At 50.9% G+C, this 27,529-nt stretch overlaps 35 non-coding genes across 35 annotated transcripts; all 35 read left to right on the forward strand.

The window, feature by feature from the left end:
• Positions 1-231: 231 nt before the first annotated feature.
• Trnaa-agc lies at positions 232-304 on the forward strand. Its single transcript has one exon. It is a non-coding gene; the product is annotated as a tRNA-Ala (tRNA).
• A 1,013-nt stretch (positions 305-1,317) lies between these two features.
• On the forward strand, positions 1,318-1,390 carry Trnaa-ugc. The gene has a single exon. It is a non-coding gene; the product is annotated as a tRNA-Ala (tRNA).
• A 405-nt stretch (positions 1,391-1,795) lies between these two features.
• On the forward strand, positions 1,796-1,868 carry Trnaa-agc. The gene has a single exon. It is a non-coding gene; the product is annotated as a tRNA-Ala (tRNA).
• Positions 1,869-2,881: 1,013 nt separating this feature from the next.
• Trnaa-ugc lies at positions 2,882-2,954 on the forward strand. Its single transcript has one exon. It is a non-coding gene; the product is annotated as a tRNA-Ala (tRNA).
• A 416-nt stretch (positions 2,955-3,370) lies between these two features.
• Trnaa-agc lies at positions 3,371-3,443 on the forward strand. The gene has a single exon. It is a non-coding gene; the product is annotated as a tRNA-Ala (tRNA).
• A 1,002-nt stretch (positions 3,444-4,445) lies between these two features.
• Trnaa-ugc lies at positions 4,446-4,518 on the forward strand. The gene has a single exon. It is a non-coding gene; the product is annotated as a tRNA-Ala (tRNA).
• Positions 4,519-4,923: 405 nt separating this feature from the next.
• Trnaa-agc lies at positions 4,924-4,996 on the forward strand. Its single transcript has one exon. It is a non-coding gene; the product is annotated as a tRNA-Ala (tRNA).
• A 1,013-nt stretch (positions 4,997-6,009) lies between these two features.
• On the forward strand, positions 6,010-6,082 carry Trnaa-ugc. The gene has a single exon. It is a non-coding gene; the product is annotated as a tRNA-Ala (tRNA).
• A 416-nt stretch (positions 6,083-6,498) lies between these two features.
• Trnaa-agc lies at positions 6,499-6,571 on the forward strand. The gene has a single exon. It is a non-coding gene; the product is annotated as a tRNA-Ala (tRNA).
• Positions 6,572-7,573: 1,002 nt separating this feature from the next.
• Trnaa-ugc lies at positions 7,574-7,646 on the forward strand. The gene has a single exon. It is a non-coding gene; the product is annotated as a tRNA-Ala (tRNA).
• A 416-nt stretch (positions 7,647-8,062) lies between these two features.
• Positions 8,063-8,135, forward strand: Trnaa-agc. The gene has a single exon. It is a non-coding gene; the product is annotated as a tRNA-Ala (tRNA).
• Positions 8,136-9,167: 1,032 nt separating this feature from the next.
• Positions 9,168-9,240, forward strand: Trnaa-ugc. Its single transcript has one exon. It is a non-coding gene; the product is annotated as a tRNA-Ala (tRNA).
• A 416-nt stretch (positions 9,241-9,656) lies between these two features.
• On the forward strand, positions 9,657-9,729 carry Trnaa-agc. Its single transcript has one exon. It is a non-coding gene; the product is annotated as a tRNA-Ala (tRNA).
• A 1,002-nt stretch (positions 9,730-10,731) lies between these two features.
• Positions 10,732-10,804, forward strand: Trnaa-ugc. Its single transcript has one exon. It is a non-coding gene; the product is annotated as a tRNA-Ala (tRNA).
• A 405-nt stretch (positions 10,805-11,209) lies between these two features.
• Trnaa-agc lies at positions 11,210-11,282 on the forward strand. Its single transcript has one exon. It is a non-coding gene; the product is annotated as a tRNA-Ala (tRNA).
• Positions 11,283-12,295: 1,013 nt separating this feature from the next.
• Trnaa-ugc lies at positions 12,296-12,368 on the forward strand. The gene has a single exon. It is a non-coding gene; the product is annotated as a tRNA-Ala (tRNA).
• A 415-nt stretch (positions 12,369-12,783) lies between these two features.
• On the forward strand, positions 12,784-12,856 carry Trnaa-agc. The gene has a single exon. It is a non-coding gene; the product is annotated as a tRNA-Ala (tRNA).
• A 1,013-nt stretch (positions 12,857-13,869) lies between these two features.
• Trnaa-ugc lies at positions 13,870-13,942 on the forward strand. The gene has a single exon. It is a non-coding gene; the product is annotated as a tRNA-Ala (tRNA).
• Positions 13,943-14,358: 416 nt separating this feature from the next.
• Trnaa-agc lies at positions 14,359-14,431 on the forward strand. The gene has a single exon. It is a non-coding gene; the product is annotated as a tRNA-Ala (tRNA).
• A 1,013-nt stretch (positions 14,432-15,444) lies between these two features.
• Trnaa-ugc lies at positions 15,445-15,517 on the forward strand. Its single transcript has one exon. It is a non-coding gene; the product is annotated as a tRNA-Ala (tRNA).
• A 416-nt stretch (positions 15,518-15,933) lies between these two features.
• Trnaa-agc lies at positions 15,934-16,006 on the forward strand. Its single transcript has one exon. It is a non-coding gene; the product is annotated as a tRNA-Ala (tRNA).
• Positions 16,007-17,019: 1,013 nt separating this feature from the next.
• Trnaa-ugc lies at positions 17,020-17,092 on the forward strand. Its single transcript has one exon. It is a non-coding gene; the product is annotated as a tRNA-Ala (tRNA).
• A 416-nt stretch (positions 17,093-17,508) lies between these two features.
• On the forward strand, positions 17,509-17,581 carry Trnaa-agc. Its single transcript has one exon. It is a non-coding gene; the product is annotated as a tRNA-Ala (tRNA).
• Positions 17,582-18,594: 1,013 nt separating this feature from the next.
• Trnaa-ugc lies at positions 18,595-18,667 on the forward strand. Its single transcript has one exon. It is a non-coding gene; the product is annotated as a tRNA-Ala (tRNA).
• A 416-nt stretch (positions 18,668-19,083) lies between these two features.
• Trnaa-agc lies at positions 19,084-19,156 on the forward strand. Its single transcript has one exon. It is a non-coding gene; the product is annotated as a tRNA-Ala (tRNA).
• A 1,013-nt stretch (positions 19,157-20,169) lies between these two features.
• Trnaa-ugc lies at positions 20,170-20,242 on the forward strand. The gene has a single exon. It is a non-coding gene; the product is annotated as a tRNA-Ala (tRNA).
• A 416-nt stretch (positions 20,243-20,658) lies between these two features.
• On the forward strand, positions 20,659-20,731 carry Trnaa-agc. The gene has a single exon. It is a non-coding gene; the product is annotated as a tRNA-Ala (tRNA).
• A 1,013-nt stretch (positions 20,732-21,744) lies between these two features.
• On the forward strand, positions 21,745-21,817 carry Trnaa-ugc. Its single transcript has one exon. It is a non-coding gene; the product is annotated as a tRNA-Ala (tRNA).
• Positions 21,818-22,222: 405 nt separating this feature from the next.
• On the forward strand, positions 22,223-22,295 carry Trnaa-agc. The gene has a single exon. It is a non-coding gene; the product is annotated as a tRNA-Ala (tRNA).
• Positions 22,296-23,308: 1,013 nt separating this feature from the next.
• Positions 23,309-23,381, forward strand: Trnaa-ugc. The gene has a single exon. It is a non-coding gene; the product is annotated as a tRNA-Ala (tRNA).
• Positions 23,382-23,786: 405 nt separating this feature from the next.
• Trnaa-agc lies at positions 23,787-23,859 on the forward strand. Its single transcript has one exon. It is a non-coding gene; the product is annotated as a tRNA-Ala (tRNA).
• Positions 23,860-24,872: 1,013 nt separating this feature from the next.
• Trnaa-ugc lies at positions 24,873-24,945 on the forward strand. Its single transcript has one exon. It is a non-coding gene; the product is annotated as a tRNA-Ala (tRNA).
• A 416-nt stretch (positions 24,946-25,361) lies between these two features.
• Positions 25,362-25,434, forward strand: Trnaa-agc. The gene has a single exon. It is a non-coding gene; the product is annotated as a tRNA-Ala (tRNA).
• Positions 25,435-26,447: 1,013 nt separating this feature from the next.
• Positions 26,448-26,520, forward strand: Trnaa-ugc. Its single transcript has one exon. It is a non-coding gene; the product is annotated as a tRNA-Ala (tRNA).
• Positions 26,521-26,925: 405 nt separating this feature from the next.
• Trnaa-agc lies at positions 26,926-26,998 on the forward strand. The gene has a single exon. It is a non-coding gene; the product is annotated as a tRNA-Ala (tRNA).
• Positions 26,999-27,529: the final 531 nt, after the last annotated feature.

Below are 27,529 nucleotides of genomic sequence, written 5' to 3' on the forward strand. Positions count from 1 at the left end.
TGAAGTCTAGAGAGTGGACAACACGTTCGTCTACCTCAGAGCGTTGGCCGAACGCTATTTTCGACGTCGTGCGTGCCACTTTGATTTTGGCCAACTACGATTCGATACAGAATGCAGGAAACCTGAAAGACACCCTCACGGACACATTGAGAGTAGTGTTTGTCAGCGGAATAATGGGAGTGCAAGGGTCTGTGTCATTGATATGGCTGTATGTAGCGCAGTTCGTCAGCAGGGGGCGTAGCTCAGATGGTAGAGCGCTCGCTTAGCATGCGAGAGGTACTGGGATCGATACCCAGCGCCTCCAGAATTTTTAACACACCAACATGCGCACACTGCCATGCAAGTGGAATAATACACAGCCAGAAAATGTGTCAAGGCAGATACGAGCCAACGATTAGCAGCCACAATTGGCAAGCGTGCTGTAATGCGCACGAAGCACCCTCCTCCCACCACTACACTTAATTAAGAAACAGTACAAGTGTTCCCATAAGATTCTCAAACCTATGTCGCAAAGATCAGCCTTGCGCCGAATTCACAAAAATCCCACTGCACATTCCAATTCTTGACGTGCAGTCGGCTGCTACTGGTGTTGCTAGTTGTGACTGCTGATGACAGATGCCGTAGCAATCAATTCATGGAGTGAGTTGTATGTTTTGCGATACTCTGTCTCTGACAAGCAAGCAGAGGTGACATAGGCGCGAACACAGGAAGCTTGCAGCCCCTCGCTGCCTGCAGACACCGAACAGCCACACTAGGAGGGCGGCCTAAGTCGTAGGCGAAATGTGCTCATTCGCTTGTGTGCGACGTCAAGCTCTAAATAAGGCTGTCACTAGCGTGAGCGTTGCGTGAGCGTCGTGTAAAGTCGGAAAAGTCGTCTGCGTGGGTGAGTGCCATGTTTGGGGAGCGTTTCGTAGTTTGCGCAGTGCAATGGAGACGCGGAAAGTTGTTGTGGGCCAGTCTTTTGCAGTTGGACGACAAGAGTGGTACACAGTAGTAAAGTGCGAGGCAGTGAGTTGGCATGAACAGTCGAGTGCACAATGGGTCTTCAGATGTGCTTGTTACCTCAGGTGCTGTGTGATTGTCGACATGGAGTGAAAACGGAGCAACTTGTGACTGTCCCTTCAATTTAAGACGTTAAAAACGGACGGAATTTGCAGTCGTAATACCAGAGCATCGAAACTACTTGGAACTCTTGCGTATGTGAACGTGTCCGCGCCTTTGTACTCTGGTCCCTTCACCCCTGCAAACCAACCAACCATCGTGTCCGTGCACATAAGAGTAGCAAAGAACGGAGAACAGCGCAGCTTGGTTGTGCTTGGGGGCGTAGCTCAGTTGGTAGAGCGTTCGCTTTGCATGTGAAAGGTCCCGGGTTCAAGCCCCGGCGCCTCCATGTTTTGTGGTAAGTGTTGGTCGCGGCGAGCCTAAAGGCACGCAAGATGTTGCAAAGCCAGCGTCACAGACTCGTATACTGACGTAAGGAGAGCAAGACGTAAATGTGAGGACCGGCTGTTGTCGAGGTGTCATCGAGTGCAAATCTGCCTTAGGTATAACGGCCTAACCTCAATGAAGTCTAGAGAGTGGACAACACGTTCGTCTACCCCAGAGCGTTGGCCGAACGCTATTTTCGACGTCGTGCGTGCCACTTTGATTTTGGCCAACTACGATTCGATACAGAATGCAGGAAACCTGAAAGACACCCTCACGGACACATTGAGAGTAGTGTTTGTCAGCGGAATAATGGGAGTGCAAGGGTCTGTGTCATTGATATGGCTGTATGTAGCGCAGTTCGTCAGCAGGGGGCGTAGCTCAGATGGTAGAGCGCTCGCTTAGCATGCGAGAGGTACTGGGATCGATACCCAGCGCCTCCAGAATTTTTAACACACCAACATGCGCACACTGCCATGCAAGTGGAATAATTCACAGCCAGAAAATGTGTCAAGGCAGATACGAGCCAACGATTAGCAGCCACAATTGGCAAGCGTGCTGTAATGCGCACGAAGCACCCTCCTCCCACCACTACACTTAATTTAGAAACAGTACAAGTGTTCCCATAAGATTCTCAAACCTATGTCGCAAAGATCAGCCTTGCGCCGAATTCACAAAAATCCCACTGCACATTCCAATTCTTGACGTGCAGTCGGCTGCTACTGGTGTTGCTAGTTGTGACTGCTGATGACAGATGCCGTAGCAATCAATTCATGGAGTGAGTTGTATGTTTTGCGATACTCTGTCTCTGACAAGCAAGCAGAGGTGACATAGGCGCGAACACAGGAAGCTTGCAGCCCCTCGCTGCCTGCAGACACCGAACAGCCACACTAGGAGGGCGGCCTAAGTCGTAGGCGAAATGTGCTCATTCGCTTGTGTGCGACGTCAAGCTCTAAATAAGGCTGTCACTAGCGTGAGCGTTGCGTGAGCGTCGTGTAAAGTCGGAAAAGTCGTCTGCGTGGGTGAGTGCCATGTTTGGGGAGCGTTTCGTAGTTTGCGCAGTGCAATGGAGACGCGGAAAGTTGTTGTGGCCCAGTCTTTTGCAGTTGGACGACAAGAGTGGTACACAGTAGTAAAGTGCGAAGCAGTGAGTTGGCATGAACAGTCGAGTGCACAATGGGTCTTCAGATGTGCTTGTTACCTCAGGTGCTGTGTGATTGTCGACATGGAGTGAAAACGGAGCAACTTGTGACTGTCCCTTCAATTTAAGACGTTAAAAACGGACGGAATTTGCAGTCGTAATACCAGAGCATCGAAACTACTTGGAACTCTTGCGTATGTGAACGTGTCCGCGCCTTTGTACTCTGGTCCCTTCACCCCTGCAAACCAACCAACCATCGCGTCCGTGCACATAAGAGTAGCAAAGAACGGAGATCAGCGCAGCTTGCTTGTGCTTGGGGGCGTAGCTCAGTTGGTAGAGCGTTCGCTTTGCATGTGAAAGGTCCCGGGTTCAAGCCCCGGCGCCTCCATGTTTTGTGGTCAGTGCGTGGTAAGTGTTGGTCGCGGCGAGCCTAAAGGCACGCAAGATGTTGCAAAGCCAGCGTCACAGACTCGTATACTGACGTAAGGAGAGCAAGACGTAAATGTGAGGACCGGCTGTTGTCGAGGTGTCATCGAGTGCAAATCTGCCTTAGGTATAACGGCCTAACCTCAATGAAGTCTAGAGAGTGGACAACACGTTCGTCTACCTCAGAGCGTTGGCCGAACGCTATTTTCGACGTCGTGCGTGCCACTTTGATTTTGGCCAACTACGATTCGATACAGAATGCAGGAAACCTGAAAGACACCCTCACGGACACATTGAGAGTAGTGTTTGTCAGCGGAATAATGGGAGTGCAAGGGTCTGTGTCATTGATATGGCTGTATGTAGCGCAGTTCGTCAGCAGGGGGCGTAGCTCAGATGGTGGAGCGCTCGCTTAGCATGCGAGAGGTACTGGGATCGATACCCAGCGCCTCCAGAATTTTTAACACACCAACATGCGCACACTGCCATGCAAGTGGAATAATTCACAGCCAGAAAATGTGTCAAGGCAGATACGAGCCAACGATTAGCAGCCACAATTGGCAAGCGTGCTGTAATGCGCACGAAGCACCCTCCTCCCACCACTACACTTAATTTAGAAACAGTACAAGTGTTCCCATAAGATTCTCAAACCTATGTCGCAAAGATCAGCCTTGCGCCGAATTCACAAAAATCCCACTGCACATTCCAATTCTTGACGTGCAGTCGGCTGCTACTGGTGTTGCTAGTTGTGACTGCTGATGACAGATGCCGTAGCAATCAATTCATGGAGTGAGTTGTATGTTTTGCGATACTCTGTCTCTGACAAGCAAGCAGAGGTGACATAGGCGCGAACACAGGAAGCTTGCAGCCCCTCGCTGCCTGCAGACACCGAACAGCCACACTAGGAGGGCGGCCTAAGTCGTAGGCGAAATGTGCTCATTCGCTTGTGTGCGACGTCAAGCTCTAAATAAGGCTGTCACTAGCGTGAGCGTCGTGTAAAGTCGGAAAAGTCGTCTGCGTGGGTGAGTGCCATGTTTGGGGAGCGTTTCGTAGTTTGCGCAGTGCAATGGAGACGCGGAAAGTTGTTGTGGCCCAGTCTTTTGCAGTTGGACGACAAGAGTGGTACACAGTAGTAAAGTGCGAAGCAGTGAGTTGGCATGAACAGTCGAGTGCACAATGGGTCTTCAGATGTGCTTGTTACCTCAGGTGCTGTGTGATTGTCGACATGGAGTGAAAACGGAGCAACTTGTGACTGTCCCTTCAATTTAAGACGTTAAAAACGGACGGAATTTGCAGTCGTAATACCAGAGCATCGAAACTACTTGGAACTCTTGCGTATGTGAACGTGTCCGCGCCTTTGTACTCTGGTCCCTTCACCCCTGCAAACCAACCAACCATCGCGTCCGTGCACATAAGAGTAGCAAAGAACGGAGATCAGCGCAGCTTGCTTGTGCTTGGGGGCGTAGCTCAGTTGGTAGAGCGTTCGCTTTGCATGTGAAAGGTCCCGGGTTCAAGCCCCGGCGCCTCCATGTTTTGTGGTAAGTGTTGGTCGCGGCGAGCCTAAAGGCACGCAAGATGTTGCAAAGCCAGCGTCACAGACTCGTATACTGACGTAAGGAGAGCAAGACGTAAATGTGAGGACCGGCTGTTGTCGAGGTGTCATCGAGTGCAAATCTGCCTTAGGTATAACGGCCTAACCTCAATGAAGTCTAGAGAGTGGACAACACGTTCGTCTACCCCAGAGCGTTGGCCGAACGCTATTTTCGACGTCGTGCGTGCCACTTTGATTTTGGCCAACTACGATTCGATACAGAATGCAGGAAACCTGAAAGACACCCTCACGGACACATTGAGAGTAGTGTTTGTCAGCGGAATAATGGGAGTGCAAGGGTCTGTGTCATTGATATGGCTGTATGTAGCGCAGTTCGTCAGCAGGGGGCGTAGCTCAGATGGTAGAGCGCTCGCTTAGCATGCGAGAGGTACTGGGATCGATACCCAGCGCCTCCAGAATTTTTAACACACCAACATGCGCACACTGCCATGCAAGTGGAATAATTCACAGCCAGAAAATGTGTCAAGGCAGATACGAGCCAACGATTAGCAGCCACAATTGGCAAGCGTGCTGTAATGCGCACGAAGCACCCTCCTCCCACCACTACACTTAATTTAGAAACAGTACAAGTGTTCCCATAAGATTCTCAAACCTATGTCGCAAAGATCAGCCTTGCGCCGAATTCACAAAAATCCCACTGCACATTCCAATTCTTGACGTGCAGTCGGCTGCTACTGGTGTTGCTAGTTGTGACTGCTGATGACAGATGCCGTAGCAATCAATTCATGGAGTGAGTTGTATGTTTTGCGATACTCTGTCTCTGACAAGCAAGCAGAGGTGACATAGGCGCGAACACAGGAAGCTTGCAGCCCCTCGCTGCCTGCAGACACCGAACAGCCACACTAGGAGGGCGGCCTAAGTCGTAGGCGAAATGTGCTCATTCGCTTGTGTGCGACGTCAAGCTCTAAATAAGGCTGTCACTAGCGTGAGCGTTGCGTGAGCGTCGTGTAAAGTCGGAAAAGTCGTCTGCGTGGGTGAGTGCCATGTTTGGGGAGCGTTTCGTAGTTTGCGCAGTGCAATGGAGACGCGGAAAGTTGTTGTGGCCCAGTCTTTTGCAGTTGGACGACAAGAGTGGTACACAGTAGTAAAGTGCGAAGCAGTGAGTTGGCATGAACAGTCGAGTGCACAATGGGTCTTCAGATGTGCTTGTTACCTCAGGTGCTGTGTGATTGTCGACATGGAGTGAAAACGGAGCAACTTGTGACTGTCCCTTCAATTTAAGACGTTAAAAACGGACGGAATTTGCAGTCGTAATACCAGAGCATCGAAACTACTTGGAACTCTTGCGTATGTGAACGTGTCCGCGCCTTTGTACTCTGGTCCCTTCACCCCTGCAAACCAACCAACCATCGCGTCCGTGCACATAAGAGTAGCAAAGAACGGAGATCAGCGCAGCTTGCTTGTGCTTGGGGGCGTAGCTCAGTTGGTAGAGCGTTCGCTTTGCATGTGAAAGGTCCCGGGTTCAAGCCCCGGCGCCTCCATGTTTTGTGGTCAGTGCGTGGTAAGTGTTGGTCGCGGCGAGCCTAAAGGCACGCAAGATGTTGCAAAGCCAGCGTCACAGACTCGTATACTGACGTAAGGAGAGCAAGACGTAAATGTGAGGACCGGCTGTTGTCGAGGTGTCATCGAGTGCAAATCTGCCTTAGGTATAACGGCCTAACCTCAATGAAGTCTAGAGAGTGGACAACACGTTCGTCTACCTCAGAGCGTTGGCCGAACGCTATTTTCGACGTCGTGCGTGCCACTTTGATTTTGGCCAACTACGATTCGATACAGAATGCAGGAAACCTGAAAGACACCCTCACGGACACATTGAGAGTAGTGTTTGTCAGCGGAATAATGGGAGTGCAAGGGTCTGTGTCATTGATATGGCTGTATGTAGCGCAGTTCGTCAGCAGGGGGCGTAGCTCAGATGGTAGAGCGCTCGCTTAGCATGCGAGAGGTACTGGGATCGATACCCAGCGCCTCCAGAATTTTTAACACACCAACATGCGCACACTGCCATGCAAGTGGAATAATTCACAGCCAGAAAATGTGTCAAGGCAGATACGAGCCAACGATTAGCAGCCACAATTGGCAAGCGTGCTGTAATGCGCACGAAGCACCCTCCTCCCACCACTACACTTAATTTAGAAACAGTACAAGTGTTCCCATAAGATTCTCAAACCTATGTCGCAAAGATCAGCCTTGCGCCGAATTCACAAAAATCCCACTGCACATTCCAATTCTTGACGTGCAGTCGGCTGCTACTGGTGTTGCTAGTTGTGACTGCTGATGACAGATGCCGTAGCAATCAATTCATGGAGTGAGTTGTATGTTTTGCGATACTCTGTCTCTGACAAGCAAGCAGAGGTGACATAGGCGCGAACACAGGAAGCTTGCAGCCCCTCGCTGCCTGCAGACACCGAACAGCCACACTAGGAGGGCGGCCTAAGTCGTAGGCGAAATGTGCTCATTCGCTTGTGTGCGACGTCAAGCTCTAAATAAGGCTGTCACTAGCGTGCGCGTCGTGTAAAGTCGGAAAAGTCGTCTGCGTGGGTGAGTGCCATGTTTGGGGAGCGTTTCGTAGTTTGCGCAGTGCAATGGAGACGCGGAAAGTTGTTGTGGCCCAGTCTTTTGCAGTTGGACGACAAGAGTGGTACACAGTAGTAAAGTGCGAAGCAGTGAGTTGGCATGAACAGTCGAGTGCACAATGGGTCTTCAGATGTGCTTGTTACCTCAGGTGCTGTGTGATTGTCGACATGGAGTGAAAACGGAGCAACTTGTGACTGTCCCTTCAATTTAAGACGTTAAAAACGGACGGAATTTGCAGTCGTAATACCAGAGCATCGAAACTACTTGGAACTCTTGCGTATGTGAACGTGTCCGCGCCTTTGTACTCTGGTCCCTTCACCCCTGCAAACCAACCAACCATCGCGTCCGTGCACATAAGAGTAGCAAAGAACGGAGATCAGCGCAGCTTGCTTGTGCTTGGGGGCGTAGCTCAGTTGGTAGAGCGTTCGCTTTGCATGTGAAAGGTCCCGGGTTCAAGCCCCGGCGCCTCCATGTTTTGTGGTCAGTGCGTGGTAAGTGTTGGTCGCGGCGAGCCTAAAGGCACGCAAGATGTTGCAAAGCCAGCGTCACAGACTCGTATACTGACGTAAGGAGAGCAAGACGTAAATGTGAGGACCGGCTGTTGTCGAGGTGTCATCGAGTGCAAATCTGCCTTAGGTATAACGGCCTAACCTCAATGAAGTCTAGAGAGTGGACAACACGTTCGTCTACCTCAGAGCGTTGGCCGAACGCTATTTTCGACGTCGTGCGTGCCACTTTGATTTTGGCCAACTACGATTCGATACAGAATGCAGGAAACCTGAAAGACACCCTCACGGACACATTGAGAGTAGTGTTTGTCAGCGGAATAATGGGAGTGCAAGGGTCTGTGTCATTGATATGGCTGTATGTAGCGCAGTTCGTCAGCAGGGGGCGTAGCTCAGATGGTAGAGCGCTCGCTTAGCATGCGAGAGGTACTGGGATCGATACCCAGCGCCTCCAGAATTTTTAACACACCAACATGCGCACACTGCCATGCAAGTGGAATAATACACAGCCAGAAAATGTGTCAAGGCAGATACGAGCCAACGATTAGCAGCCACAATTGGCAAGCGTGCTGTAATGCGCACGAAGCACCCTCCTCCCACCACTACACTTAATTTAGAAACAGTACAAGTGTTCCCATAAGATTCTCAAACCTATGTCGCAAAGATCAGCCTTGCGCCGAATTCACAAAAATCCCACTGCACATTCCAATTCTTGACGTGCAGTCGGCTGCTACTGGTGTTGCTAGTTGTGACTGCTGATTGCTAGTTGTGACTGCTGATGACAGATGCCGTAGCAATCAATTCATGGAGTGAGTTGTATGTTTTGCGATACTCTGTCTCTGACAAGCAAGCAGAGGTGACATAGGCGCGAACACAGGAAGCTTGCAGCCCCTCGCTGCCTGCAGACACCGAACAGCCACAGTAGGAGGGCGGCCTAAGTCGTAGGCGAAATGTGCTCATTCGCTTGTGTGCGACGTCAAGCTCTAAATAAGGCTGTCACTAGCGTGAGCGTTGCGTGAGCGTCGTGTAAAGTCGGAAAAGTCGTCTGCGTGGGTGAGTGCCATGTTTGGGGAGCGTTTCGTAGTTTGCGCAGTGCAATGGAGACGCGGAAAGTTGTTGTGGCCCAGTCTTTTGCAGTTGGACGACAAGAGTGGTACACAGTAGTAAAGTGCGAGGCAGTGAGTTGGCATGAACAGTCGAGTGCACAATGGGTCTTCAGATGTGCTTGTTACCTCAGGTGCTGTGTGATTGTCGACATGGAGTGAAAACGGAGCAACTTGTGACTGTCCCTTCAATTTAAGACGTTAAAAACGGACGGAATTTGCAGTCGTAATACCAGAGCATCGAAACTACTTGGAACTCTTGCGTATGTGAACGTGTCCGCGCCTTTGTACTCTGGTCCTTCACCCCTGCAAACCAACCAACCATCGCGTCCGTGCACATAAGAGTAGCAAAGAACGGAGATCAGCGCAGCTTGCTTGTGCTTGGGGGCGTAGCTCAGTTGGTAGAGCGTTCGCTTTGCATGTGAAAGGTCCCGGGTTCAAGCCCCGGCGCCTCCATGTTTTGTGGTCAGTGCGTGGTAAGTGTTGGTCGCGGCGAGCCTAAAGGCACGCAAGATGTTGCAAAGCCAGCGTCACAGACTCGTATACTGACGTAAGGAGAGCAAGACGTAAATGTGAGGACCGGCTGTTGTCGAGGTGTCATCGAGTGCAAATCTGCCTTAGGTATAACGGCCTAACCTCAATGAAGTCTAGAGAGTGGACAACACGTTCGTCTACCTCAGAGCGTTGGCCGAACGCTATTTTCGACGTCGTGCGTGCCACTTTGATTTTGGCCAACTACGATTCGATACAGAATGCAGGAAACCTGAAAGACACCCTCACGGACACATTGAGAGTAGTGTTTGTCAGCGGAATAATGGGAGTGCAAGGGTCTGTGTCATTGATATGGCTGTATGTAGCGCAGTTCGTCAGCAGGGGGCGTAGCTCAGATGGTAGAGCGCTCGCTTAGCATGCGAGAGGTACTGGGATCGATACCCAGCGCCTCCAGAATTTTTAACACACCAACATGCGCACACTGCCATGCAAGTGGAATAATACACAGCCAGAAAATGTGTCAAGGCAGATACGAGCCAACGATTAGCAGCCACAATTGGCAAGCGTGCTGTAATGCGCACGAAGCACCCTCCTCCCACCACTACACTTAATTTAGAAACAGTACAAGTGTTCCCATAAGATTCTCAAACCTATGTCGCAAAGATCAGCCTTGCGCCGAATTCACAAAAATCCCACTGCACATTCCAATTCTTGACGTGCAGTCGGCTGCTACTGGTGTTGCTAGTTGTGACTGCTGATGACAGATGCCGTAGCAATCAATTCATGGAGTGAGTTGTATGTTTTGCGATACTCTGTCTCTGACAAGCAAGCAGAGGTGACATAGGCGCGAACACAGGAAGCTTGCAGCCCCTCGCTGCCTGCAGACACCGAACAGCCACAGTAGGAGGGCGGCCTAAGTCGTAGGCGAAATGTGCTCATTCGCTTGTGTGCGACGTCAAGCTCTAAATAAGGCTGTCACTAGCGTGAGCGTCGTGTAAAGTCGGAAAAGTCGTCTGCGTGGGTGAGTGCCATGTTTGGGGAGCGTTTCGTAGTTTGCGCAGTGCAATGGAGACGCGGAAAGTTGTTGTGGCCCAGTCTTTTGCAGTTGGACGACAAGAGTGGTACACAGTAGTAAAGTGCGAGGCAGTGAGTTGGCATGAACAGTCGAGTGCACAATGGGTCTTCAGATGTGCTTGTTACCTCAGGTGCTGTGTGATTGTCGACATGGAGTGAAAACGGAGCAACTTGTGACTGTCCCTTCAATTTAAGACGTTAAAAACGGACGGAATTTGCAGTCGTAATACCAGAGCATCGAAACTACTTGGAACTCTTGCGTATGTGAACGTGTCCGCGCCTTTGTACTCTGGTCCCTTCACCCCTGCAAACCAACCAACCATCGTGTCCGTGCACATAAGAGTAGCAAAGAACGGAGAACAGCGCAGCTTGGTTGTGCTTGGGGGCGTAGCTCAGTTGGTAGAGCGTTCGCTTTGCATGTGAAAGGTCCCGGGTTCAAGCCCCGGCGCCTCCATGTTTTGTGGTAAGTGTTGGTCGCGGCGAGCCTAAAGGCACGCAAGATGTTGCAAAGCCAGCGTCACAGACTCGTATACTGACGTAAGGAGAGCAAGACGTAAATGTGAGGACCGGCTGTTGTCGAGGTGTCATCGAGTGCAAATCTGCCTTAGGTATAACGGCCTAACCTCAATGAAGTCTAGAGAGTGGACAACACGTTCGTCTACCCCAGAGCGTTGCCGAACGCTATTTTCGACGTCGTGCGTGCCACTTTGATTTTGGCCAACTACGATTCGATACAGAATGCAGGAAACCTGAAAGACACCCTCACGGACACATTGAGAGTAGTGTTTGTCAGCGGAATAATGGGAGTGCAAGGGTCTGTGTCATTGATATGGCTGTATGTAGCGCAGTTCGTCAGCAGGGGGGCGTAGCTCAGATGGTAGAGCGCTCGCTTAGCATGCGAGAGGTACTGGGATCGATACCCAGCGCCTCCAGAATTTTTAACACACCAACATGCGCACACTGCCATGCAAGTGGAATAATTCACAGCCAGAAAATGTGTCAAGGCAGATACGAGCCAACGATTAGCAGCCACAATTGGCAAGCGTGCTGTAATGCGCACGAAGCACCCTCCTCCCACCACTACACTTAATTTAGAAACAGTACAAGTGTTCCCATAAGATTCTCAAACCTATGTCGCAAAGATCAGCCTTGCGCCGAATTCACAAAAATCCCACTGCACATTCCAATTCTTGACGTGCAGTCGGCTGCTACTGGTGTTGCTAGTTGTGACTGCTGATGACAGATGCCGTAGCAATCAATTCATGGAGTGAGTTGTATGTTTTGCGATACTCTGTCTCTGACAAGCAAGCAGAGGTGACATAGGCGCGAACACAGGAAGCTTGCAGCCCCTCGCTGCCTGCAGACACCGAACAGCCACACTAGGAGGGCGGCCTAAGTCGTAGGCGAAATGTGCTCATTCGCTTGTGTGCGACGTCAAGCTCTAAATAAGGCTGTCACTAGCGTGAGCGTTGCGTGAGCGTCGTGTAAAGTCGGAAAAGTCGTCTGCGTGGGTGAGTGCCATGTTTGGGGAGCGTTTCGTAGTTTGCGCAGTGCAATGGAGACGCGGAAAGTTGTTGTGGCCCAGTCTTTTGCAGTTGGACGACAAGAGTGGTACACAGTAGTAAAGTGCGAGGCAGTGAGTTGGCATGAACAGTCGAGTGCACAATGGGTCTTCAGATGTGCTTGTTACCTCAGGTGCTGTGTGATTGTCGACATGGAGTGAAAACGGAGCAACTTGTGACTGTCCCTTCAATTTAAGACGTTAAAAACGGACGGAATTTGCAGTCGTAATACCAGAGCATCGAAACTACTTGGAACTCTTGCGTATGTGAACGTGTCCGCGCCTTTGTACTCTGGTCCCTTCACCCCTGCAAACCAACCAACCATCGCGTCCGTGCACATAAGAGTAGCAAAGAACGGAGATCAGCGCAGCTTGCTTGTGCTTGGGGGCGTAGCTCAGTTGGTAGAGCGTTCGCTTTGCATGTGAAAGGTCCCGGGTTCAAGCCCCGGCGCCTCCATGTTTTGTGGTCAGTGCGTGGTAAGTGTTGGTCGCGGCGAGCCTAAAGGCACGCAAGATGTTGCAAAGCCAGCGTCACAGACTCGTATACTGACGTAAGGAGAGCAAGACGTAAATGTGAGGACCGGCTGTTGTCGAGGTGTCATCGAGTGCAAATCTGCCTTAGTATAACGGCCTAACCTCAATGAAGTCTAGAGAGTGGACAACACGTTCGTCTACCTCAGAGCGTTGGCCGAACGCTATTTTCGACGTCGTGCGTGCCACTTTGATTTTGGCCAACTACGATTCGATACAGAATGCAGGAAACCTGAAAGACACCCTCACGGACACATTGAGAGTAGTGTTTGTCAGCGGAATAATGGGAGTGCAAGGGTCTGTGTCATTGATATGGCTGTATGTAGCGCAGTTCGTCAGCAGGGGGCGTAGCTCAGATGGTAGAGCGCTCGCTTAGCATGCGAGAGGTACTGGGATCGATACCCAGCGCCTCCAGAATTTTTAACACACCAACATGCGCACACTGCCATGCAAGTGGAATAATACACAGCCAGAAAATGTGTCAAGGCAGATACGAGCCAACGATTAGCAGCCACAATTGGCAAGCGTGCTGTAATGCGCACGAAGCACCCTCCTCCCACCACTACACTTAATTTAGAAACAGTACAAGTGTTCCCATAAGATTCTCAAACCTATGTCGCAAAGATCAGCCTTGCGCCGAATTCACAAAAATCCCACTGCACATTCCAATTCTTGACGTGCAGTCGGCTGCTACTGGTGTTGCTAGTTGTGACTGCTGATGACAGATGCCGTAGCAATCAATTCATGGAGTGAGTTGTATGTTTTGCGATACTCTGTCTCTGACAAGCAAGCAGAGGTGACATAGGCGCGAACACAGGAAGCTTGCAGCCCCTCGCTGCCTGCAGACACCGAACAGCCACAGTAGGAGGGCGGCCTAAGTCGTAGGCGAAATGTGCTCATTCGCTTGTGTGCGACGTCAAGCTCTAAATAAGGCTGTCACTAGCGTGAGCGTTGCGTGAGCGTCGTGTAAAGTCGGAAAAGTCGTCTGCGTGGGTGAGTGCCATGTTTGGGGAGCGTTTCGTAGTTTGCGCAGTGCAATGGAGACGCGGAAAGTTGTTGTGGCCCAGTCTTTTGCAGTTGGACGACAAGAGTGGTACACAGTAGTAAAGTGCGAGGCAGTGAGTTGGCATGAACAGTCGAGTGCACAATGGGTCTTCAGATGTGCTTGTTACCTCAGGTGCTGTGTGATTGTCGACATGGAGTGAAAACGGAGCAACTTGTGACTGTCCCTTCAATTTAAGACGTTAAAAACGGACGGAATTTGCAGTCGTAATACCAGAGCATCGAAACTACTTGGAACTCTTGCGTATGTGAACGTGTCCGCGCCTTTGTACTCTGGTCCCTTCACCCCTGCAAACCAACCAACCATCGCGTCCGTGCACATAAGAGTAGCAAAGAACGGAGATCAGCGCAGCTTGCTTGTGCTTGGGGGCGTAGCTCAGTTGGTAGAGCGTTCGCTTTGCATGTGAAAGGTCCCGGGTTCAAGCCCCGGCGCCTCCATGTTTTGTGGTCAGTGCGTGGTAAGTGTTGGTCGCGGCGAGCCTAAAGGCACGCAAGATGTTGCAAAGCCAGCGTCACAGACTCGTATACTGACGTAAGGAGAGCAAGACGTAAATGTGAGGACCGGCTGTTGTCGAGGTGTCATCGAGTGCAAATCTGCCTTAGGTATAACGGCCTAACCTCAATGAAGTCTAGAGAGTGGACAACACGTTCGTCTACCTCAGAGCGTTGGCCGAACGCTATTTTCGACGTCGTGCGTGCCACTTTGATTTTGGCCAACTACGATTCGATACAGAATGCAGGAAACCTGAAAGACACCCTCACGGACACATTGAGAGTAGTGTTTGTCAGCGGAATAATGGGAGTGCAAGGGTCTGTGTCATTGATATGGCTGTATGTAGCGCAGTTCGTCAGCAGGGGGCGTAGCTCAGATGGTAGAGCGCTCGCTTAGCATGCGAGAGGTACTGGGATCGATACCCAGCGCCTCCAGAATTTTTAACACACCAACATGCGCACACTGCCATGCAAGTGGAATAATACACAGCCAGAAAATGTGTCAAGGCAGATACGAGCCAACGATTAGCAGCCACAATTGGCAAGCGTGCTGTAATGCGCACGAAGCACCCTCCTCCCACCACTACACTTAATTTAGAAACAGTACAAGTGTTCCCATAAGATTCTCAAACCTATGTCGCAAAGATCAGCCTTGCGCCGAATTCACAAAAATCCCACTGCACATTCCAATTCTTGACGTGCAGTCGGCTGCTACTGGTGTTGCTAGTTGTGACTGCTGATGACAGATGCCGTAGCAATCAATTCATGGAGTGAGTTGTATGTTTTGCGATACTCTGTCTCTGACAAGCAAGCAGAGGTGACATAGGCGCGAACACAGGAAGCTTGCAGCCCCTCGCTGCCTGCAGACACCGAACAGCCACAGTAGGAGGGCGGCCTAAGTCGTAGGCGAAATGTGCTCATTCGCTTGTGTGCGACGTCAAGCTCTAAATAAGGCTGTCACTAGCGTGAGCGTTGCGTGAGCGTCGTGTAAAGTCGGAAAAGTCGTCTGCGTGGGTGAGTGCCATGTTTGGGGAGCGTTTCGTAGTTTGCGCAGTGCAATGGAGACGCGGAAAGTTGTTGTGGCCCAGTCTTTTGCAGTTGGACGACAAGAGTGGTACACAGTAGTAAAGTGCGAGGCAGTGAGTTGGCATGAACAGTCGAGTGCACAATGGGTCTTCAGATGTGCTTGTTACCTCAGGTGCTGTGTGATTGTCGACATGGAGTGAAAACGGAGCAACTTGTGACTGTCCCTTCAATTTAAGACGTTAAAAACGGACGGAATTTGCAGTCGTAATACCAGAGCATCGAAACTACTTGGAACTCTTGCGTATGTGAACGTGTCCGCGCCTTTGTACTCTGGTCCCTTCACCCCTGCAAACCAACCAACCATCGCGTCCGTGCACATAAGAGTAGCAAAGAACGGAGATCAGCGCAGCTTGCTTGTGCTTGGGGGCGTAGCTCAGTTGGTAGAGCGTTCGCTTTGCATGTGAAAGGTCCCGGGTTCAAGCCCCGGCGCCTCCATGTTTTGTGGTCAGTGCGTGGTAAGTGTTGGTCGCGGCGAGCCTAAAGGCACGCAAGATGTTGCAAAGCCAGCGTCACAGACTCGTATACTGACGTAAGGAGAGCAAGACGTAAATGTGAGGACCGGCTGTTGTCGAGGTGTCATCGAGTGCAAATCTGCCTTAGGTATAACGGCCTAACCTCAATGAAGTCTAGAGAGTGGACAACACGTTCGTCTACCTCAGAGCGTTGGCCGAACGCTATTTTCGACGTCGTGCGTGCCACTTTGATTTTGGCCAACTACGATTCGATACAGAATGCAGGAAACCTGAAAGACACCCTCACGGACACATTGAGAGTAGTGTTTGTCAGCGGAATAATGGGAGTGCAAGGGTCTGTGTCATTGATATGGCTGTATGTAGCGCAGTTCGTCAGCAGGGGGCGTAGCTCAGATGGTAGAGCGCTCGCTTAGCATGCGAGAGGTACTGGGATCGATACCCAGCGCCTCCAGAATTTTTAACACACCAACATGCGCACACTGCCATGCAAGTGGAATAATACACAGCCAGAAAATGTGTCAAGGCAGATACGAGCCAACGATTAGCAGCCACAATTGGCAAGCGTGCTGTAATGCGCACGAAGCACCCTCCTCCCACCACTACACTTAATTTAGAAACAGTACAAGTGTTCCCATAAGATTCTCAAACCTATGTCGCAAAGATCAGCCTTGCGCCGAATTCACAAAAATCCCACTGCACATTCCAATTCTTGACGTGCAGTCGGCTGCTACTGGTGTTGCTAGTTGTGACTGCTGATGACAGATGCCGTAGCAATCAATTCATGGAGTGAGTTGTATGTTTTGCGATACTCTGTCTCTGACAAGCAAGCAGAGGTGACATAGGCGCGAACACAGGAAGCTTGCAGCCCCTCGCTGCCTGCAGACACCGAACAGCCACAGTAGGAGGGCGGCCTAAGTCGTAGGCGAAATGTGCTCATTCGCTTGTGTGCGACGTCAAGCTCTAAATAAGGCTGTCACTAGCGTGAGCGTTGCGTGAGCGTCGTGTAAAGTCGGAAAAGTCGTCTGCGTGGGTGAGTGCCATGTTTGGGGAGCGTTTCGTAGTTTGCGCAGTGCAATGGAGACGCGGAAAGTTGTTGTGGCCCAGTCTTTTGCAGTTGGACGACAAGAGTGGTACACAGTAGTAAAGTGCGAGGCAGTGAGTTGGCATGAACAGTCGAGTGCACAATGGGTCTTCAGATGTGCTTGTTACCTCAGGTGCTGTGTGATTGTCGACATGGAGTGAAAACGGAGCAACTTGTGACTGTCCCTTCAATTTAAGACGTTAAAAACGGACGGAATTTGCAGTCGTAATACCAGAGCATCGAAACTACTTGGAACTCTTGCGTATGTGAACGTGTCCGCGCCTTTGTACTCTGGTCCCTTCACCCCTGCAAACCAACCAACCATCGCGTCCGTGCACATAAGAGTAGCAAAGAACGGAGATCAGCGCAGCTTGCTTGTGCTTGGGGGCGTAGCTCAGTTGGTAGAGCGTTCGCTTTGCATGTGAAAGGTCCCGGGTTCAAGCCCCGGCGCCTCCATGTTTTGTGGTCAGTGCGTGGTAAGTGTTGGTCGCGGCGAGCCTAAAGGCACGCAAGATGTTGCAAAGCCAGCGTCACAGACTCGTATACTGACGTAAGGAGAGCAAGACGTAAATGTGAGGACCGGCTGTTGTCGAGGTGTCATCGAGTGCAAATCTGCCTTAGGTATAACGGCCTAACCTCAATGAAGTCTAGAGAGTGGACAACACGTTCGTCTACCTCAGAGCGTTGGCCGAACGCTATTTTCGACGTCGTGCGTGCCACTTTGATTTTGGCCAACTACGATTCGATACAGAATGCAGGAAACCTGAAAGACACCCTCACGGACACATTGAGAGTAGTGTTTGTCAGCGGAATAATGGGAGTGCAAGGGTCTGTGTCATTGATATGGCTGTATGTAGCGCAGTTCGTCAGCAGGGGGCGTAGCTCAGATGGTAGAGCGCTCGCTTAGCATGCGAGAGGTACTGGGATCGATACCCAGCGCCTCCAGAATTTTTAACACACCAACATGCGCACACTGCCATGCAAGTGGAATAATACACAGCCAGAAAATGTGTCAAGGCAGATACGAGCCAACGATTAGCAGCCACAATTGGCAAGCGTGCTGTAATGCGCACGAAGCACCCTCCTCCCACCACTACACTTAATTTAGAAACAGTACAAGTGTTCCCATAAGATTCTCAAACCTATGTCGCAAAGATCAGCCTTGCGCCGAATTCACAAAAATCCCACTGCACATTCCAATTCTTGACGTGCAGTCGGCTGCTACTGGTGTTGCTAGTTGTGACTGCTGATGACAGATGCCGTAGCAATCAATTCATGGAGTGAGTTGTATGTTTTGCGATACTCTGTCTCTGACAAGCAAGCAGAGGTGACATAGGCGCGAACACAGGAAGCTTGCAGCCCCTCGCTGCCTGCAGACACCGAACAGCCACAGTAGGAGGGCGGCCTAAGTCGTAGGCGAAATGTGCTCATTCGCTTGTGTGCGACGTCAAGCTCTAAATAAGGCTGTCACTAGCGTGAGCGTTGCGTGAGCGTCGTGTAAAGTCGGAAAAGTCGTCTGCGTGGGTGAGTGCCATGTTTGGGGAGCGTTTCGTAGTTTGCGCAGTGCAATGGAGACGCGGAAAGTTGTTGTGGCCCAGTCTTTTGCAGTTGGACGACAAGAGTGGTACACAGTAGTAAAGTGCGAGGCAGTGAGTTGGCATGAACAGTCGAGTGCACAATGGGTCTTCAGATGTGCTTGTTACCTCAGGTGCTGTGTGATTGTCGACATGGAGTGAAAACGGAGCAACTTGTGACTGTCCCTTCAATTTAAGACGTTAAAAACGGACGGAATTTGCAGTCGTAATACCAGAGCATCGAAACTACTTGGAACTCTTGCGTATGTGAACGTGTCCGCGCCTTTGTACTCTGGTCCCTTCACCCCTGCAAACCAACCAACCATCGCGTCCGTGCACATAAGAGTAGCAAAGAACGGAGATCAGCGCAGCTTGCTTGTGCTTGGGGGCGTAGCTCAGTTGGTAGAGCGTTCGCTTTGCATGTGAAAGGTCCCGGGTTCAAGCCCCGGCGCCTCCATGTTTTGTGGTCAGTGCGTGGTAAGTGTTGGTCGCGGCGAGCCTAAAGGCACGCAAGATGTTGCAAAGCCAGCGTCACAGACTCGTATACTGACGTAAGGAGAGCAAGACGTAAATGTGAGGACCGGCTGTTGTCGAGGTGTCATCGAGTGCAAATCTGCCTTAGGTATAACGGCCTAACCTCAATGAAGTCTAGAGAGTGGACAACACGTTCGTCTACCTCAGAGCGTTGGCCGAACGCTATTTTCGACGTCGTGCGTGCCACTTTGATTTTGGCCAACTACGATTCGATACAGAATGCAGGAAACCTGAAAGACACCCTCACGGACACATTGAGAGTAGTGTTTGTCAGCGGAATAATGGGAGTGCAAGGGTCTGTGTCATTGATATGGCTGTATGTAGCGCAGTTCGTCAGCAGGGGGCGTAGCTCAGATGGTAGAGCGCTCGCTTAGCATGCGAGAGGTACTGGGATCGATACCCAGCGCCTCCAGAATTTTTAACACACCAACATGCGCACACTGCCATGCAAGTGGAATAATACACAGCCAGAAAATGTGTCAAGGCAGATACGAGCCAACGATTAGCAGCCACAATTGGCAAGCGTGCTGTAATGCGCACGAAGCACCCTCCTCCCACCACTACACTTAATTTAGAAACAGTACAAGTGTTCCCATAAGATTCTCAAACCTATGTCGCAAAGATCAGCCTTGCGCCGAATTCACAAAAATCCCACTGCACATTCCAATTCTTGACGTGCAGTCGGCTGCTACTGGTGTTGCTAGTTGTGACTGCTGATGACAGATGCCGTAGCAATCAATTCATGGAGTGAGTTGTATGTTTTGCGATACTCTGTCTCTGACAAGCAAGCAGAGGTGACATAGGCGCGAACACAGGAAGCTTGCAGCCCCTCGCTGCCTGCAGACACCGAACAGCCACAGTAGGAGGGCGGCCTAAGTCGTAGGCGAAATGTGCTCATTCGCTTGTGTGCGACGTCAAGCTCTAAATAAGGCTGTCACTAGCGTGAGCGTTGCGTGAGCGTCGTGTAAAGTCGGAAAAGTCGTCTGCGTGGGTGAGTGCCATGTTTGGGGAGCGTTTCGTAGTTTGCGCAGTGCAATGGAGACGCGGAAAGTTGTTGTGGCCCAGTCTTTTGCAGTTGGACGACAAGAGTGGTACACAGTAGTAAAGTGCGAGGCAGTGAGTTGGCATGAACAGTCGAGTGCACAATGGGTCTTCAGATGTGCTTGTTACCTCAGGTGCTGTGTGATTGTCGACATGGAGTGAAAACGGAGCAACTTGTGACTGTCCCTTCAATTTAAGACGTTAAAAACGGACGGAATTTGCAGTCGTAATACCAGAGCATCGAAACTACTTGGAACTCTTGCGTATGTGAACGTGTCCGCGCCTTTGTACTCTGGTCCCTTCACCCCTGCAAACCAACCAACCATCGCGTCCGTGCACATAAGAGTAGCAAAGAACGGAGATCAGCGCAGCTTGCTTGTGCTTGGGGGCGTAGCTCAGTTGGTAGAGCGTTCGCTTTGCATGTGAAAGGTCCCGGGTTCAAGCCCCGGCGCCTCCATGTTTTGTGGTCAGTGCGTGGTAAGTGTTGGTCGCGGCGAGCCTAAAGGCACGCAAGATGTTGCAAAGCCAGCGTCACAGACTCGTATACTGACGTAAGGAGAGCAAGACGTAAATGTGAGGACCGGCTGTTGTCGAGGTGTCATCGAGTGCAAATCTGCCTTAGGTATAACGGCCTAACCTCAATGAAGTCTAGAGAGTGGACAACACGTTCGTCTACCTCAGAGCGTTGGCCGAACGCTATTTTCGACGTCGTGCGTGCCACTTTGATTTTGGCCAACTACGATTCGATACAGAATGCAGGAAACCTGAAAGACACCCTCACGGACACATTGAGAGTAGTGTTTGTCAGCGGAATAATGGGAGTGCAAGGGTCTGTGTCATTGATATGGCTGTATGTAGCGCAGTTCGTCAGCAGGGGGCGTAGCTCAGATGGTAGAGCGCTCGCTTAGCATGCGAGAGGTACTGGGATCGATACCCAGCGCCTCCAGAATTTTTAACACACCAACATGCGCACACTGCCATGCAAGTGGAATAATACACAGCCAGAAAATGTGTCAAGGCAGATACGAGCCAACGATTAGCAGCCACAATTGGCAAGCGTGCTGTAATGCGCACGAAGCACCCTCCTCCCACCACTACACTTAATTTAGAAACAGTACAAGTGTTCCCATAAGATTCTCAAACCTATGTCGCAAAGATCAGCCTTGCGCCGAATTCACAAAAATCCCACTGCACATTCCAATTCTTGACGTGCAGTCGGCTGCTACTGGTGTTGCTAGTTGTGACTGCTGATGACAGATGCCGTAGCAATCAATTCATGGAGTGAGTTGTATGTTTTGCGATACTCTGTCTCTGACAAGCAAGCAGAGGTGACATAGGCGCGAACACAGGAAGCTTGCAGCCCCTCGCTGCCTGCAGACACCGAACAGCCACAGTAGGAGGGCGGCCTAAGTCGTAGGCGAAATGTGCTCATTCGCTTGTGTGCGACGTCAAGCTCTAAATAAGGCTGTCACTAGCGTGAGCGTTGCGTGAGCGTCGTGTAAAGTCGGAAAAGTCGTCTGCGTGGGTGAGTGCCATGTTTGGGGAGCGTTTCGTAGTTTGCGCAGTGCAATGGAGACGCGGAAAGTTGTTGTGGCCCAGTCTTTTGCAGTTGGACGACAAGAGTGGTACACAGTAGTAAAGTGCGAAGCAGTGAGTTGGCATGAACAGTCGAGTGCACAATGGGTCTTCAGATGTGCTTGTTACCTCAGGTGCTGTGTGATTGTCGACATGGAGTGAAAACGGAGCAACTTGTGACTGTCCCTTCAATTTAAGACGTTAAAAACGGACGGAATTTGCAGTCGTAATACCAGAGCATCGAAACTACTTGGAACTCTTGCGTATGTGAACGTGTCCGCGCCTTTGTACTCTGGTCCCTTCACCCCTGCAAACCAACCAACCATCGTGTCCGTGCACATAAGAGTAGCAAAGAACGGAGAACAGCGCAGCTTGGTTGTGCTTGGGGGCGTAGCTCAGTTGGTAGAGCGTTCGCTTTGCATGTGAAAGGTCCCGGGTTCAAGCCCCGGCGCCTCCATGTTTTGTGGTAAGTGTTGGTCGCGGCGAGCCTAAAGGCACGCAAGATGTTGCAAAGCCAGCGTCACAGACTCGTATACTGACGTAAGGAGAGCAAGACGTAAATGTGAGGACCGGCTGTTGTCGAGGTGTCATCGAGTGCAAATCTGCCTTAGGTATAACGGCCTAACCTCAATGAAGTCTAGAGAGTGGACAACACGTTCGTCTACCTCAGAGCGTTGGCCGAACGCTATTTTCGACGTCGTGCGTGCCACTTTGATTTTGGCCAACTACGATTCGATACAGAATGCAGGAAACCTGAAAGACACCCTCACGGACACATTGAGAGTAGTGTTTGTCAGCGGAATAATGGGAGTGCAAGGGTCTGTGTCATTGATATGGCTGTATGTAGCGCAGTTCGTCAGCAGGGGGCGTAGCTCAGATGGTAGAGCGCTCGCTTAGCATGCGAGAGGTACTGGGATCGATACCCAGCGCCTCCAGAATTTTTAACACACCAACATGCGCACACTGCCATGCAAGTGGAATAATACACAGCCAGAAAATGTGTCAAGGCAGATACGAGCCAACGATTAGCAGCCACAATTGGCAAGCGTGCTGTAATGCGCACGAAGCACCCTCCTCCCACCACTACACTTAATTTAGAAACAGTACAAGTGTTCCCATAAGATTCTCAAACCTATGTCGCAAAGATCAGCCTTGCGCCGAATTCACAAAAATCCCACTGCACATTCCAATTCTTGACGTGCAGTCGGCTGCTACTGGTGTTGCTAGTTGTGACTGCTGATGACAGATGCCGTAGCAATCAATTCATGGAGTGAGTTGTATGTTTTGCGATACTCTGTCTCTGACAAGCAAGCAGAGGTGACATAGGCGCGAACACAGGAAGCTTGCAGCCCCTCGCTGCCTGCAGACACCGAACAGCCACAGTAGGAGGGCGGCCTAAGTCGTAGGCGAAATGTGCTCATTCGCTTGTGTGCGACGTCAAGCTCTAAATAAGGCTGTCACTAGCGTGAGCGTTGCGTGAGCGTCGTGTAAAGTCGGAAAAGTCGTCTGCGTGGGTGAGTGCCATGTTTGGGGAGCGTTTCGTAGTTTGCGCAGTGCAATGGAGACGCGGAAAGTTGTTGTGGCCCAGTCTTTTGCAGTTGGACGACAAGAGTGGTACACAGTAGTAAAGTGCGAGGCAGTGAGTTGGCATGAACAGTCGAGTGCACAATGGGTCTTCAGATGTGCTTGTTACCTCAGGTGCTGTGTGATTGTCGACATGGAGTGAAAACGGAGCAACTTGTGACTGTCCCTTCAATTTAAGACGTTAAAAACGGACGGAATTTGCAGTCGTAATACCAGAGCATCGAAACTACTTGGAACTCTTGCGTATGTGAACGTGTCCGCGCCTTTGTACTCTGGTCCCTTCACCCCTGCAAACCAACCAACCATCGTGTCCGTGCACATAAGAGTAGCAAAGAACGGAGAACAGCGCAGCTTGGTTGTGCTTGGGGGCGTAGCTCAGTTGGTAGAGCGTTCGCTTTGCATGTGAAAGGTCCCGGGTTCAAGCCCCGGCGCCTCCATGTTTTGTGGTAAGTGTTGGTCGCGGCGAGCCTAAAGGCACGCAAGATGTTGCAAAGCCAGCGTCACAGACTCGTATACTGACGTAAGGAGAGCAAGACGTAAATGTGAGGACCGGCTGTTGTCGAGGTGTCATCGAGTGCAAATCTGCCTTAGGTATAACGGCCTAACCTCAATGAAGTCTAGAGAGTGGACAACACGTTCGTCTACCTCAGAGCGTTGGCCGAACGCTATTTTCGACGTCGTGCGTGCCACTTTGATTTTGGCCAACTACGATTCGATACAGAATGCAGGAAACCTGAAAGACACCCTCACGGACACATTGAGAGTAGTGTTTGTCAGCGGAATAATGGGAGTGCAAGGGTCTGTGTCATTGATATGGCTGTATGTAGCGCAGTTCGTCAGCAGGGGGCGTAGCTCAGATGGTAGAGCGCTCGCTTAGCATGCGAGAGGTACTGGGATCGATACCCAGCGCCTCCAGAATTTTTAACACACCAACATGCGCACACTGCCATGCAAGTGGAATAATACACAGCCAGAAAATGTGTCAAGGCAGATACGAGCCAACGATTAGCAGCCACAATTGGCAAGCGTGCTGTAATGCGCACGAAGCACCCTCCTCCCACCACTACACTTAATTTAGAAACAGTACAAGTGTTCCCATAAGATTCTCAAACCTATGTCGCAAAGATCAGCCTTGCGCCGAATTCACAAAAATCCCACTGCACATTCCAATTCTTGACGTGCAGTCGGCTGCTACTGGTGTTGCTAGTTGTGACTGCTGATGACAGATGCCGTAGCAATCAATTCATGGAGTGAGTTGTATGTTTTGCGATACTCTGTCTCTGACAAGCAAGCAGAGGTGACATAGGCGCGAACACAGGAAGCTTGCAGCCCCTCGCTGCCTGCAGACACCGAACAGCCACAGTAGGAGGGCGGCCTAAGTCGTAGGCGAAATGTGCTCATTCGCTTGTGTGCGACGTCAAGCTCTAAATAAGGCTGTCACTAGCGTGAGCGTTGCGTGAGCGTCGTGTAAAGTCGGAAAAGTCGTCTGCGTGGGTGAGTGCCATGTTTGGGGAGCGTTTCGTAGTTTGCGCAGTGCAATGGAGACGCGGAAAGTTGTTGTGGCCCAGTCTTTTGCAGTTGGACGACAAGAGTCTTACACAGTAGTAAAGTGCGAGGCAGTGAGTTGGCATGAACAGTCGAGTGCACAATGGGTCTTCAGATGTGCTTGTTACCTCAGGTGCTGTGTGATTGTCGACATGGAGTGAAAACGGAGCAACTTGTGACTGTCCCTTCAATTTAAGACGTTAAAAACGGACGGAATTTGCAGTCGTAATACCAGAGCATCGAAACTACTTGGAACTCTTGCGTATGTGAACGTGTCCGCGCCTTTGTACTCTGGTCCCTTCACCCCTGCAAACCAACCAACCATCGCGTCCGTGCACATAAGAGTAGCAAAGAACGGAGATCAGCGCAGCTTGCTTGTGCTTGGGGGCGTAGCTCAGTTGGTAGAGCGTTCGCTTTGCATGTGAAAGGTCCCGGGTTCAAGCCCCGGCGCCTCCATGTTTTGTGGTCAGTGCGTGGTAAGTGTTGGTCGCGGCGAGCCTAAAGGCACGCAAGATGTTGCAAAGCCAGCGTCACAGACTCGTATACTGACGTAAGGAGAGCAAGACGTAAATGTGAGGACCGGCTGTTGTCGAGGTGTCATCGAGTGCAAATCTGCCTTAGGTATAACGGCCTAACCTCAATGAAGTCTAGAGAGTGGACAACACGTTCGTCTACCTCAGAGCGTTGGCCGAACGCTATTTTCGACGTCGTGCGTGCCACTTTGATTTTGGCCAACTACGATTCGATACAGAATGCAGGAAACCTGAAAGACACCCTCACGGACACATTGAGAGTAGTGTTTGTCAGCGGAATAATGGGAGTGCAAGGGTCTGTGTCATTGATATGGCTGTATGTAGCGCAGTTCGTCAGCAGGGGGCGTAGCTCAGATGGTAGAGCGCTCGCTTAGCATGCGAGAGGTACTGGGATCGATACCCAGCGCCTCCAGAATTTTTAACACACCAACATGCGCACACTGCCATGCAAGTGGAATAATACACAGCCAGAAAATGTGTCAAGGCAGATACGAGCCAACGATTAGCAGCCACAATTGGCAAGCGTGCTGTAATGCGCACGAAGCACCCTCCTCCCACCACTACACTTAATTTAGAAACAGTACAAGTGTTCCCATAAGATTCTCAAACCTATGTCGCAAAGATCAGCCTTGCGCCGAATTCACAAAAATCCCACTGCACATTCCAATTCTTGACGTGCAGTCGGCTGCTACTGGTGTTGCTAGTTGTGACTGCTGATGACAGATGCCGTAGCAATCAATTCATGGAGTGAGTTGTATGTTTTGCGATACTCTGTCTCTGACAAGCAAGCAGAGGTGACATAGGCGCGAACACAGGAAGCTTGCAGCCCCTCGCTGCCTGCAGACACCGAACAGCCACACTAGGAGGGCGGCCTAAGTCGTAGGCGAAATGTGCTCATTCGCTTGTGTGCGACGTCAAGCTCTAAATAAGGCTGTCACTAGCGTGAGCGTTGCGTGAGCGTCGTGTAAAGTCGGAAAAGTCGTCTGCGTGGGTGAGTGGCATGTTTGGGGAGCGTTTCGTAGTTTGCGCAGTGCAATGGAGACGCGGAAAGTTGTTGTGGCCCAGTCTTTTGCAGTTGGACGACAAGAGTGGTACACAGTAGTAAAGTGCGAGGCAGTGAGTTGGCATGAACAGTCGAGTGCACAATGGGTCTTCAGATGTGCTTGTTACCTCAGGTGCTGTGTGATTGTCGACATGGAGTGAAAACGGAGCAACTTGTGACTGTCCCTTCAATTTAAGACGTTAAAAACGGACGGAATTTGCAGTCGTAATACCAGAGCATCGAAACTACTTGGAACTCTTGCGTATGTGAACGTGTCCGCGCCTTTGTACTCTGGTCCCTTCACCCCTGCAAACCAACCAACCATCGTGTCCGTGCACATAAGAGTAGCAAAGAACGGAGAACAGCGCAGCTTGGTTGTGCTTGGGGGCGTAGCTCAGTTGGTAGAGCGTTCGCTTTGCATGTGAAAGGTCCCGGGTTCAAGCCCCGGCGCCTCCATGTTTTGTGGTAAGTGTTGGTCGCGGCGAGCCTAAAGGCACGCAAGATGTTGCAAAGCCAGCGTCACAGACTCGTATACTGACGTAAGGAGAGCAAGACGTAAATGTGAGGACCGGCTGTTGTCGAGGTGTCATCGAGTGCAAATCTGCCTTAGGTATAACGGCCTAACCTCAATGAAGTCTAGAGAGTGGACAACACGTTCGTCTACCTCAGAGCGTTGGCCGAACGCTATTTTCGACGTCGTGCGTGCCACTTTGATTTTGGCCAACTACGATTCGATACAGAATGCAGGAAACCTGAAAGACACCCTCACGGACACATTGAGAGTAGTGTTTGTCAGCGGAATAATGGGAGTGCAAGGGTCTGTGTCATTGATATGGCTGTATGTAGCGCAGTTCGTCAGCAGGGGGCGTAGCTCAGATGGTAGAGCGCTCGCTTAGCATGCGAGAGGTACTGGGATCGATACCCAGCGCCTCCAGAATTTTTAACACACCAACATGCGCACACTGCCATGCAAGTGGAATAATACACAGCCAGAAAATGTGTCAAGGCAGATACGAGCCAACGATTAGCAGCCACAATTGGCAAGCGTGCTGTAATGCGCACGAAGCACCCTCCTCCCACCACTACACTTAATTTAGAAACAGTACAAGTGTTCCCATAAGATTCTCAAACCTATGTCGCAAAGATCAGCCTTGCGCCGAATTCACAAAAATCCCACTGCACATTCCAATTCTTGACGTGCAGTCGGCTGCTACTGGTGTTGCTAGTTGTGACTGCTGATGACAGATGCCGTAGCAATCAATTCATGGAGTGAGTTGTATGTTTTGCGATACTCTGTCTCTGACAAGCAAGCAGAGGTGACATAGGCGCGAACACAGGAAGCTTGCAGCCCCTCGCTGCCTGCAGACACCGAACAGCCACAGTAGGAGGGCGGCCTAAGTCGTAGGCGAAATGTGCTCATTCGCTTGTGTGCGACGTCAAGCTCTAAATAAGGCTGTCACTAGCG

This window comes from Schistocerca americana, unplaced genomic scaffold (assembly GCF_021461395.2).
Source record: "Schistocerca americana isolate TAMUIC-IGC-003095 unplaced genomic scaffold, iqSchAmer2.1 HiC_scaffold_311, whole genome shotgun sequence".
Taxonomy (NCBI): Eukaryota; Metazoa; Arthropoda; class Insecta; order Orthoptera; family Acrididae; genus Schistocerca; species Schistocerca americana.